General features: G+C 41.9%; 1 protein-coding gene across 2 annotated transcripts in view; it reads right to left on the bottom strand.

Annotated features, from left to right (window-relative positions):
* The window catches only part of PDE4B (phosphodiesterase 4B), a 528,080-nt gene extending 516,152 nt beyond the window's left edge, over positions 1 to 11,928 (bottom strand). Inside the window, exon 1 of one of the 2 annotated variants that reach the window (XM_043575198.1) lies at positions 11,805 to 11,928. The gene's annotated coding sequence lies outside the window, so the exon portion shown is untranslated. Of the gene's footprint in view, positions 1 to 11,223; positions 11,338 to 11,804 lie in introns of those variants that run through there. The other variant, XM_043575197.1, reaches the window with a different exon arrangement.
* Positions 11,929 to 12,522: the final 594 nt, after the last annotated feature.

Raw genomic sequence — 12,522 nt, 5'->3', positions numbered from 1 at the left:
CACTGGCATCATCACTACTGCCATTGTTACTATCAGCATTAAAGTGTTTATTCCCCCAAATTGTGCTGCAGTGTACCCATATAGTTAGGTAGCCCTAACCCAACCATGACCTCCCTAATACAAATTTCTGATCATATCAAGGTATTATAATAATTTCAAACTTAAAAATTAGTTCCCTGGAAAGCTTTCTTATGACTAATACTTAATTACATAGGCCTATCAAAAAATTCCCCTAATGTCAAATAATAACTACTAAAGTTTCACTAAATCATAATGCTACAAAGACTCTTAGAGATTATTCGATGGCTTATTTTATACCATAAGGCTCACACAGGGGATGTCATCTACCCACTTAGTGGCACAGCAGAAATGGAACTTAGGACTTGGGGTTCTCAGTCTTCAATTATTCAATTACTAAAGAGCAACCCTGAAAACAAAATTCCTTTCAAATTTTTAAAATATATAAAAGCACAAAAAAATAAAAACTGTCGTATTATTTCTTTTTGTACAATCTCCCCATTTTTATGCACTGAAATTTTTCACTCTAGTTATACATCATGACACTTCAAATCATTTCAGAATCTTATTTCTTATCTAGGTAGTTGCACTAGTCACAGAGAAATATATAGGAGCTTCTTTTTTTTTAATTTTTTTTTCAACGTTTTTATTTATTTTTGGGACAGAGAGAGACAGAGCATGAACGGGGGAGGGGCAGAGAGAGAGGGAGACACAGAATCAGAAACAGGCTCCAGGCTCCGAGCCATCAGCCCAGAGCCTGACGCGGGGCTTGAACTCACGGACCGCGAGATCGTGACCTGGCTGAAGTCAGACGCTTAACCGACTGCGCCACCCAGGCGCCCCGGAGCTTCTTTTAAGTATACACATAAACAGTTTCCTTAAAAATAATTTCAGCTTAACAATTTAACAAATGCTGGCCTTACTCGCTCACTGAATGCAGAGACATTTCTCATTCTATGCTCTTAAATTATTTTGATCCATTCTGTAAGAAAAACATGGATGTGGTTTTCTTCTCACCCCCAAAAAGTCCCCCATAAATACATCAAATGGCACTATAAGCTTTCTTCTTTCAATCCCTAAGATTTGATGTGGGTGAAATTTAGTATACATGACCACTAGAGCAGACTTAGTAGAGAAAAGGAGAAATATCTCCAAAGGGCAATGTTTGTCCATACAGTAAGAGGGTAACAGCAGACAGGAGCAGAGGACGGATCTCTCCCAGAAACCTTGAGGTAAGTGTATGTACGTGTAGCAGGGAGGAGAAGGCAAGTATTGTGGGCTGGGTTGACTGTATTTCCCACTGTCTGTTTTAACACCTGCTGGTCTTGTTATATCCTTCTCACCTACTGGCTCTCTAGAACCTGCAGGAAAACAAATTCCTCCGGGGCGCCTGGGTGGCGCAGTCGGTTAAGCGTCCGACTTCAGCCAGGTCACGATCTCGCAGTCCGTGAGTTCGAGCCCCGTGTCAGGCTCTGGGCTGATGGCTCAGAGCCTGGAGCCTGTTTCCGATTCTGTGTCTCCCTCTCTCTCTGCCCCTCCCCCGTTCATGCTCTGTCTCTCTCTGTCCCAAAAATAAATAAAAACGTTGAAAAAAAATTAAAAAAAAATTCCTCAGCACTGTGCCTAGGACAACTGTTAGGATACACAAGCTTTTAAGGGTGAGTCTGACTATAAAATAAGGCATTATCCCTATGTCATTTTCCCCAGCAAAGACCATCCACAGATATCACATGGTACAAACAAGACAAAAAACATAGTATCTAGTGTCTTCCATAGGAGTTCACAAACCTTCAATATTGCATGCAAATTTTTGAGTTTGTGTTCATTTTTCTGGATAGTTGGTCCGTATGTTCATCACATTTTCAAACATGCCTATTTTTTAAAGAGAGTATCATCATGCCATCACAACTTATTTGAGAGATCTTCCTCCTTATTAGAAAAGGGAATGAGAAATCATGTTTCAATATATAATTTTAATTTTCTTCTTAAGTCTTCTAAAAAGAAAGTGATTCAAATTTCTTAAAGAAAACAAAATTAGGAAAGGCTAAGAATTCAGAATAAATAAGCCCCGCCATTATGGAATTGAAGGAACATAGGTTCCCTTATGGCTTTTGAAGGTATTGGTTTTCTTAAATATAAAACAATATGGTTGGAATAGGTTATCTCTAAGTTCACTTTCAGTTCTGAAAATGACAGTATTCTATGAGTCAGCACTGTGGCATAAAGCAGGACAGCCAAAGACAGAATCCTGGTATCTTGTCCTTAATCCACTCTAAATATCACCAAGTTGCTTGTGCAAATAATGTCATTTATTTTCTCTACGGTTTAAAGCATCCACCTGATAAAGGATCTTTTTAGTATTTCTCAGAGATGGCAAGAGATAAAAGGTGCTAATTTTTTTTCAAATGCGATAAAACAACTTGGAGAAAAATGTTCAATACAGAAAACATCACATATATAGATTTTTGTCTTAGATCCCACTAATAGCATTGAGTTAACATTTAATTATCCTATTACAGTAACATTAATTAACCTAATGTGACTTTAATTTAAGAAAATTTAAGGGGAGGCTTAGACTATGTCTCCCGCACGAATACATATTACAGGAAAACACAGTCAAATGAGTATTTTCAACTACATTAGCAGATAACATGGCTGATGAGTCAACCCGGTATTTTTAAAAGGCATATACGCCTGATCTACACAAGATGGCAGGTACCTACTTCTCCTGGCCTCTTCCCCCTTAGCACAACTATAAACACTGAAAAATAACACAAAAGGCAATCAAAGAAGGACTCAAAACAGTGAAAAGAGGAGGTGGGCTGGTTAGTGACCCCCGAGCCACGGAACAGCAGAGCAGTAGGATGCCTTAGGACTCTCGACCCCACAGCAGGTTACTGGGGCCCGAAGTCTCCCAACCCCAACCTGGCGGTGGATGATATAGGTGGGCTCTTTCCTCCCTTGTATGTAACTGGGGTCCAGCCAACAGCACCAGATGGCCTCACAGCACTGGCAGGGGGAATCCCGCGGCAACAAGCTCCAGACACAAGTGTGTTTTTTATCCCTGCAGGCCGAAAAATCCCTTCCTTTACCTAGAGGCACCACCAGCAGGCCTGGCCTGGGAGGTTCCTTCCACCACCCTCTGGTGGTATTAGCAGGGTTCAGTAGGAGCCCAGAAGCACCTGACAAATCAAACAGACTAAAACAGCCAACAAAGCCCCTAGAAAGCAAATGGTCATTGAAACCACAGCCCACAAAAGTAATCCAGGACCTGTGTGCTAAATCTAAACAGGATGACTATTAAAATGTAAAATTTAAATAAGACCCAAGCTTCCTAATATAGTAGCCAAAATGTCCAGGATATAATCATGACTTGAATGAGAAAAGTCAATCAACTGACACTAACACTAAAGTGAATCAGCTGTTATAAGTATCTGGTAAGAATTTTAAACTATCAATTATAAAAATACTCCAAGACGTAAATTCAGATCCTCTGGAAATAAATGAAAAAGAAAACAGAAAATTTCAGCAAAAGTGTTATGAGTTCTTAAAAGAACTGGCAATTATAGAACAAAAATACAATAACCAAAATAAGACATTCACTGGCTCAATAGTAGAGGTGACAGAAGATAGAATCAGTGAATTTGAGAACAGCTCAATAGAATTTATCCAATCTGAAGAACAGAGAGAAAGGAAAAAGAGAAGCAAAAGGGGAAAGGGGAAGAGGATGGAGGTGGAGGGGGAGAAGAGGGAAGAGGGGGAAGAGAGGGAGGAAAGGGAGAAGGAGGAGAAGGTGGAGAAGGAGGAGAAGAAGGAAGAGGAGGAGGAGTAGAAAGGTAGATGAACAGGGTCTCAGAGCCCTATGGGACAATAAGAAAAGCTACAGCATTCCTAGAGGACGAGAAGGAAATGAGAAACACATTGGGACTGAAAGAATATTGGGGGTAGGGGGTGCTAGAAAACTTCCCAAATTTGGTGAAAGACAAAAGCAGATCAAGTTAAGAGGCTGATCAAATCCTGAACAGAACAAACCCAAAGAAATCCATACCAAGACACATCACAACTAAACTTCTAAAAACTAAACATAAAGAAAAAATCATAAAACCAGCCAGAGAAAAATAGCTTATTGCCTTTAGTGGGGCATCAATCCAAATGACAATGATTTTCTTATCAGAAACCAGAGAGGCCTAAACGAGGGGAACATTTTTCAAGGGCTGAAAGAAAAGAACTGTCAACCACAAATTCTTCCCTAGTATGAGTTGTCTAAATTATTCCACATTCAATGATTGAAACAAAACATATAACACTACCTTATATTCAAAACAACAGCATTTAAAAAGAAGAGTGAGTAAAGAGACATAAATATATATATAGGAATAGCCAATGCCACCAGTGGGAAAACTATACAGAGATACATTCAAAAACATTATAAATAAATTAGATTCCTATAAAAAGTTCAAGTAACCACAGGAAGGCAAGAAAAGAGAAATAAAGGAATAAGAAGCAGAAGAAACAAATAGAAAACATAATAAAATGGCATACAAACTCTAACACAATGCTGAAAACTGGATCACTCATACATTGCTGGTAGGAAGGTAAAACAGTACATCCACTCTGGAAAATAGTTTGGCAATTTCTTATCAAAATGAACATGCAATTATCATAAGGCTCAACATTCACACCCTTGGGCATTTATCCCAGAGAAATGAAAACTTACATTCACACAGAACCCATACACAAACATTCATAGCGGCTTTAGTCATAATAGCCCCAAACTGCAAACAGTGCAAATGTCCTTCCATGGATGAACGGATAAACAGCTGTGGTATATCCATAGCATAGAATATTGCTCAGCAATAAAAAGAAATGAATTATTCATAACACAACAACTCAGATGAATCTCTGGGGAATTGTAGTGAGAAAAGAAACAATCTTTAAGGCCATATTATCTATGATTCCATTTATGTACCATTTTTGAAATGATAAAATTATAGAGATGGAGAACAGATTGGTGGTTGATAGGGGTTAGAAATGGGGCCAGGGAGTGAGAGGGAGGCAGGTGTAATTCTTTTTTTTTAAGTTTTTTTTTATTTTATTTATTTATTTTGTGAGGGAATACAAGCAAGGTCAAGGCAGAGAGAGAGAGGAAAGAGAGAATCCCAAGCAGGGATCATGACTTGAGCCAAAATCAAGAGATCGACACTTAACCAACTGAGCCACCCAGGTGCCCTACAGGCATAGTTCTAAAAAGGGCAGCATAAAGTATTTGGTGGTGATGAGAATGTTCTGTGTCTTGACTGTGGTGGTGGATTCATGAACCTCCACACATGATAAAACTGCATAGAACTAAACACACACACACACACACACAAGTATAACACTGGTGAAATCTGAGTATGATCTGTAGATTCCATGAATGCCAATTTCTTGGTTGTGTTATTATATCATAGTTTTTCAAAATGCTACTACTGGGAAAAACCTAGTGAAGGACACACAGGATCTCCCTATATTATTTCCTACAACTACATGTAAATCTATAACTACCTCCAAATTTAAAATTAAATTTTAAAAACAGGGTGGAAGTTGCAGAGAAGCAGGTTTTTCGTGTAGTCTCAAAGTAAGAAAAACAAAACAGGAGAAATCTAGTAGATATCTCCTTTCAAGTAATCTTAGTAATGGGACAAACAGGTGATGCAACAGGAAGAACACAGCACCCAAGTAGGAATATTCTTAACAAAAACCTTTAACCTGAATCTAATCAAGTGAGTAAACTGGTAGGCAAATCCAGGCTGTGGGACAATCTGTAAGACATCTTTTTTGGACAGGGGGGCATCTGGCTGGCTCAGTCAGCTAAGCGTCCTACTCTCGATGTTGGCTCAAGTCATGATGTCAACATTCATGGATTAAGTCCTGTATTAGGCTCTGCACTGACAGTGCGGAGCCTGCTTGGGATTCTCTCTCCCTCTCCCTATGCCCCTCCCCTGTCTCTTTCAAACTGAATAAATAAGCATTAAAAAAAGACATCTTCCTTGGGCTCAACACAAATGTTAATGTAGGAAGGAAGGAAGGAAGGAAGGAACTAGTATAATTAAGTTTTTAAAAATAGTGTCAATCGATCGTGGGGAAAAAAAGAAAAGAGTTGAAGAGTCAATTCTCAAAGTGGATACAGTCACAAACAGATGTCTTATTCCACTAGCATGGCTGGTTGCGTTAATGGAGACCAAATTCCTTTCTGCTACAAACATAGATACTTAGATTTTTTAAAAGACCAGGATAACTTAAATAGGTTAAATAGTTAGACTTGAAGAGACAAAAAAAAAGGTATTCTTTAGATATCAGAACAGAAACAAATAGCAGAATAGTAAGGTGGCACTACAGCAATCCAAACTGATACAGAACTTAGACACAGGCATTAATGCCAAGAGGCTAGAGATTTCATATGTGTCTAAGGACAGGTAACTTGGTTTGGGGCCCATGAGAGGAAAGTAACTGGAGCAAGACCTTTGCATAAAGAACTCTAAAGACATTGAGTCCTTAGTTTGAGGACTAGAAGCCTGGCCTGGGAAGTATGAAGAAAATCTGTCTCTTTCTGGGACTCTGGATAGAAGGGAAAAAAGTATTTTTGGATTAAATCCCTAAACCCACACATACACAGTTTGAATTTACATTACCTGCATGGCACAGGAATCTCAAGCCAGGAAATTAACATAAAAGCTGATGCTATGGATGTTAACTAGACTTAACATGATAATCATTTTGCAATACATACAAATATCGAATCATTATGTTGTACACCTGAAAATATAATGTTATATGTCAATTATACTTCAATAATTTTTTTTTAAAGTTAACCCTAGGGATGCCTGAGTGGCTCAGTCAGTTAAGCATCCAACTTTGATTTTCGCTCAGGTCATGATCTCACGGTTTATGAGTTGGAGCCCCTCATCAGCCTCTCTGCTGTCAGTGTAGAGTCCACTTAGGATCCTCTGTCCCCCTCTCTCTCTGCCCCTCCTCCATTCACACACAGGTGCACTCCCCCTCTCTCTCAAAAATAAACACTAAAAAAATTTTAATAAAAAAGTTAAAAAAATTAAAACCTGACCCTAGACCAGGAAAACCCCGGGGCTATTCTTTAGAAACAAACACAATATCACTCTACATGAAAACATTCAAAAACTGGGAAAAATAAAACTACTATGGAAACAACCAAAAGTAAAAACCTGGCTGAAAATGAACTCATAATCCCAATAACAAACCGTACAAGGAAAAGATCTATTTATAGTTGATATATAGTTTTGGAAGAACCAGCAGAAGAATTTCAAGTAAGAGAACAATTTGAGACTATAAAATAGTACAGCTATGACTATTAAACAGATAAAATAAGGACAAAATTCATAATAAAATGATAGAAACCCTAGGGAAAAAATCAGTGGATATAAAAAAGCATCAATTAGCACTTCTAGAAAAGAAACAATAAAGCATAGCTCAATGGAGTTACAACTTAAAAGATAAGGCACTAGTGAAGAATTGGTTGGCTGGAAAACAGTCCTGAACGATTCCCCAAATGCCTCTTAAAAATAGTTCCTAAGTGGAAAAAAAAATACCAAGGTAATAGACATGAGGAATAAACCAAGAAGGTCCAAGATATGTGTAATAAGAATTCCAGAGGAAAGAATAGAGAGAATAGAGGCAAGATACATGATGAGATATGCCACAAATTTATAATAATCTGAGAAATATAAGAATTGTCTGATTAAATAATAAGAAAACCCAAGGAGAAAAAGTAAAACAAACCCACACCTGGGCACATCATGATGAAACTGCAGAACACCAAAGACAAAAAGGAATCTTAAAAGCAACCAAGAAACAATCTCTCATCATTAACAACAGAGGCTGGAAGACGGTATCTTCAAAGTGGTAAGAAAAAGAATTGTCAACTTAGAATTCTGCTCCCAGATAATCTATTATTCAAGTGTTAGGATAAAATACAGTTTCAAACAAACAAAATACATGAAGAGATATTTATCACTTGCAGATACTTGCCAAAGAACTACTTCCGTAAGAGGACTTTGAATCCAGAAAGAAGGGATGCAAGAAACAACAGTAAGCACAGAAAATGTGGGTAAATTCAAATAAACATGGACTATGAAAACAATCCCACAAAAGAAGAACTAATTACATAAAATGACACAGTGCATGTGAAAAAAATGTGGTGGTGAAATATGTGCTACAAAATATTATGAAATACAGGGCATGATCAGAATTATAACATTGTAAGGCCCTTATATTACTCATGAAAAGAGCAGATATTTTAATTAATTTCATCTGCTAACACAAAATCTGAATGTGAAAAACAAAACATACCTACTAAAGGAATAGAAATGAGATATATAATGTTGAAATCAATAGATGGAAAAGAGAATAAAGAAACTGTAAATCCAATAAAAGGAAAGAATGATAAAACCAGGAGGAACAGAAGGGTGACAGGGTCAGAGAAATGTCCTATAATGAGAAGTGGCAGTACCTTTTAAAAGAGAAAAGATTAAAACTGGCAAAATGAATGTGCACACAGACGTTATTACAGGTTGGCTTCCCCAAGGAAGCCCACTCGGCGATACAGTTGAGCATGAAATCTTATTAAGGACTGCCTTGCTATCCACAACTGAGAATGGGGAAGGAAGCAGAAATGGGAAATGTCAACCTGCAAGGCAAGTCCCATAGGGAGTCCCAGAGCTGGAATGTTCAGAGTTATCTGGAGTAGGGCTGAGATGGCCAGGCCTTCTCCCACATGGATCAGCCACTGGGTGTGAGCTGCCCTGGAAAGGGGAGTGAGACGGGACAAAGACACTTTCTACACCACAGGCTATCTCCTTCAAGGGCCCTTGAAGGCCATCTGCTGACAGGAGTCTCAGAAGCTGGGGCAACAAGCTCTTCACTGAAGGAAGATTTGACACATCATATTATCTGCCATATTACCATAAGGTGACTGCAACAACCAGTGCTCAAAGGAACCCATTTGTCACGTAATCAACAACATCTTCACACCTTCTACAAACTCTGTTCCTCAGATTTTTATGTCATAATAGTAATGAAAGATAAGTCCAAATTACTAACCCCTAAATCTGTCTAACTCAAGACTGCATCCTGTACCTCTTGCTCCCTAACCAAAGTCAGCCACATAAGATCTTAAGAGCAACACGGGACTCTTTATTCCTTCATAATTTTAAATCTTCAGCTTATCAACAAAAATGAAAATATCATTTCTGTGTCTAATATTTTTATGAAACATGCATCCTTACTTGTGCCTACCACTATGATTAAATACCTATCCCTAGACAGTCAAAGGACTCCAAGATCAGAAAACCATATATGATTGATTTCTTATTCTTCAAACCAAAACCAACTCTATTCAAAAGAAATTAGCAGGCCCAGGTGGGTACCCTCTAGAGAAATTTAAGATAATTCATCTTTGTCAAATACGTCAAATCAGATATTAAAGCAGATCAGCTGAGAAAAAAAACTAAAAGAAGACAAAATGCAAAATTGCTTAGTTCACAATTGCGAAAAGGAATATAGAGAGATGATACATATATAGATAGCCTCAATGTGTCAATCGTGCCATCTCAACAATTCCAATCTTTAACAATTTTACTTATTTTTTTTTTGTAATTGCATTCTGTTGTTTACAAAGAAAAAGAACAGGAACAGCCAGCAAGTACATTATTAGCCAAGTCCTACAATATTGATTTGAAGACTTGATCAGACCACTGTGATGCCAAAGGCACATGTTGACATTAAGGGGGTTTCTCAGTTGGGATATCAGAGGATAGATGAGGTATCCTCAGAGGGAAGTGTGGCTGAATTTTCTTTTACCTGAAGTGAAATCATTTGCCCTATCTACCTTCTTGTCAATTCATGGCCAGATATACTCCAGACCTCTCCCTATACCTCAGGTCTAGGTGAAAACACTTTGAAGTCCCCCAATTGTTTTTGTTTTTATAAAAATTATTGGCATAACTACCCGCTTTTAGTGAAAGGAAAGAGGGCTGAGTGGATGATCTACTAAAAAAAAATCAGTACTTTTTCTTTTAATTTAATGTGCCTTTTACTCTTGCAGTGTAGCCCAGGGTTTTCAAGTAGCTGGAAATCTCTGAATTTAAAAGATGGATGTGATTCAAAGAACAGTTATAGCTCATACAGATCTAAGACACAGAATGCATAGATTTACCATTTCTGTTTAATAGCACCAAATACATGTGATGTAAACATAATGTAAATGTAATGTAATTTTAGGTGAAAGTCTCAAAGTATTTCTTAAAAATTACCCCAGACGTGTGTATATCATATATGTATATTATACTATATAGCACACATTATATGTTATTTATATACAAATATTTTCATCTTGAAAATGAACCACAATGTAATTAAGAGCTATTCCTCTGTGCTCTCTTCTTTATACTTGCTTCAAAGCTGTTGGCTACAGTGGGTTTGTATTTTGTTTGAAGTATGGCACATGGAAGCGGGGGTGGTCTGTGAAAAGGGGAAGGAAGGAAGCAAAAGAGGAACATGGAAGAGGAGGGATGGCAGGAAGGAAGGGGAGGAGAACCCTACACACACACACACACACACACACACACACACACACACACTTGTAGCTCAGAAAGGGCCAGGCCCTGAACACATCCCAGCACCCCTCCCCAGACAAGAGATAGGGCTTCCCAAAAGTTGCTGACAGAGCCTTCGTTATGCTGTGCCTTAGGCGCGCCCCACCTGGCTCCCCAGCCACCAGGACGCACAGGACCATCCTGGGGCCGCAACCCAGCAAACTCTTGGGTACTTCGGTCTCCCTCCCGCGCCCGCCGCCCGCAATCACTGGGCATCGCGCGCCAATCCACCCACTCCCGGGCAAATCCTTCTGCCTTTCTCCTTCCTCCCTTAGCCGCCTCTCCTGCCTAAGGGTTTGCCAAGAGGTTCAAGGGCGGAGGCAGAGGCAGAGAAGGAGGGAGCGAAGAAGAAGGGCCGGTTGGCGGATTTCCTACTAGGGGCACCAACGTCGCCGTCAAGGCGACCACCCTGGTGCGGCCCCATACTCCCTCGCCCCCCATCAACCCACAGCACCCCACACTCTCCATTTCGGCTCCTCTGTGTGAGGAAGTAAGAGAAGGAGGAAAATAAACCCGCAGCCTCCTGGGCAGCCCTTACCTCAGGCTGCCCTCTCAGAAGCCGCCCTCCTGCTGGCTGAGGCGCCGCTGGTGCACCGCCGCGGCTCCGCCCGGCTCGGCTCTTGCGTGCAGTGCGCTCCCCGGGGCACGAGAGGCGGCGGGAGACGCTCGCGCGCGGCTCGCGTGCAACCCGGCCAGCGGTGTGGAGCCCGCAGCTGCCGTGGCGAGTCCGGGAGCCCTGGAAAGGGGCGCACCAGTCGAGGACGGCTGCGGAACGCGCGCGTGGAGCCGCCGGGCATGAAGACCCCGGCCGGGGCGGTGCAGACTGCCGCGACGCGCCCGAGCTCCGGTCTCCTCCGCTGGCCCCCCCAAACCCCCTCTCTGTACCCCCACTACCCCCCACCGGGAGACAGCTCGCCGGTGGCACTTGTTCTGCCGCGCTGCGCTCTTCCGCCCGGTGCGGGGAATAACAATGTGATCTTACTGCACGGACTAGATGCTATGTAGTAGGTTGTAACTGCTGCGGCCACCACCTGTCAATTCCAAGGTGCAAGGCACACTGTCCCCAGAGGGCTGGCCTCTCCCTGATTCCCTACCCGCTTCTTTTCCTCCTCCACCTACCTCGCCGACCTCCCGCAGTACTCTGCCGCACGATACTAAGGGAGTTTTGCAAAATAACCCTCACTCCCAGCCAGGAGCTCACGGCATCTCTCTTTCCACCAGAGCTGAAGGATTACGCACAGCCCTGCGTGCCTAACCAAAGCCGGATGCCGAAAATCCTGGTTTGAACCCCACACTAGCCACCCCCCCCCCCGCCCCCATTCATAATCCCAGCGGCCGTCTGCCACTACACACCCTCCCCCTGCCTCCCGCGCTCGCTGCGATTCGCCGTCCCTGGAACGTGTCAGTCATTCGCTCTTCATCTGCCATGAATACAGTACTAGAAGCTCCGCAGCCACGGGTTGCACAAAAGGGGATGGGGAGAAGAGCACTCAGCTGGAGGGGCCGGGGGAAGCCAGGGACGAATTACGCGGAAGGAGCCGGTGTGAAGGTGAGAACCCGCTGCTCTCCTGTTGCACAAAGGAGCTCCAGAGTGGATAAGCACAGTGCCACTGAACCAGTGGGTCAGCTCACCTCCAAGGAGGTGCTCTGCAAAGACCCCTGGGAGTGGGTCCCACAACTTGGGCATTTGTAATGGCCAATCAGCAGGCCCCCACTTGGAAGCCTGACTTCCCCAGCTTGGAAGAGTGCAGATGGATGGAGGCCTGCGAGTTGGGTTGGCGGGGGGGGGGGGGGGGGGGGGGGGGGGGGGGGGGGGGGGGGGGGGGGGGGGGGGGGG

Source organism: Prionailurus bengalensis, chromosome C1 (assembly GCF_016509475.1).
Source record: "Prionailurus bengalensis isolate Pbe53 chromosome C1, Fcat_Pben_1.1_paternal_pri, whole genome shotgun sequence".
Lineage (NCBI taxonomy): Eukaryota > Metazoa > Chordata > Mammalia > Carnivora > Felidae > Prionailurus > Prionailurus bengalensis.
This window is presented reverse-complemented; position numbering and strand designations above follow the sequence as displayed.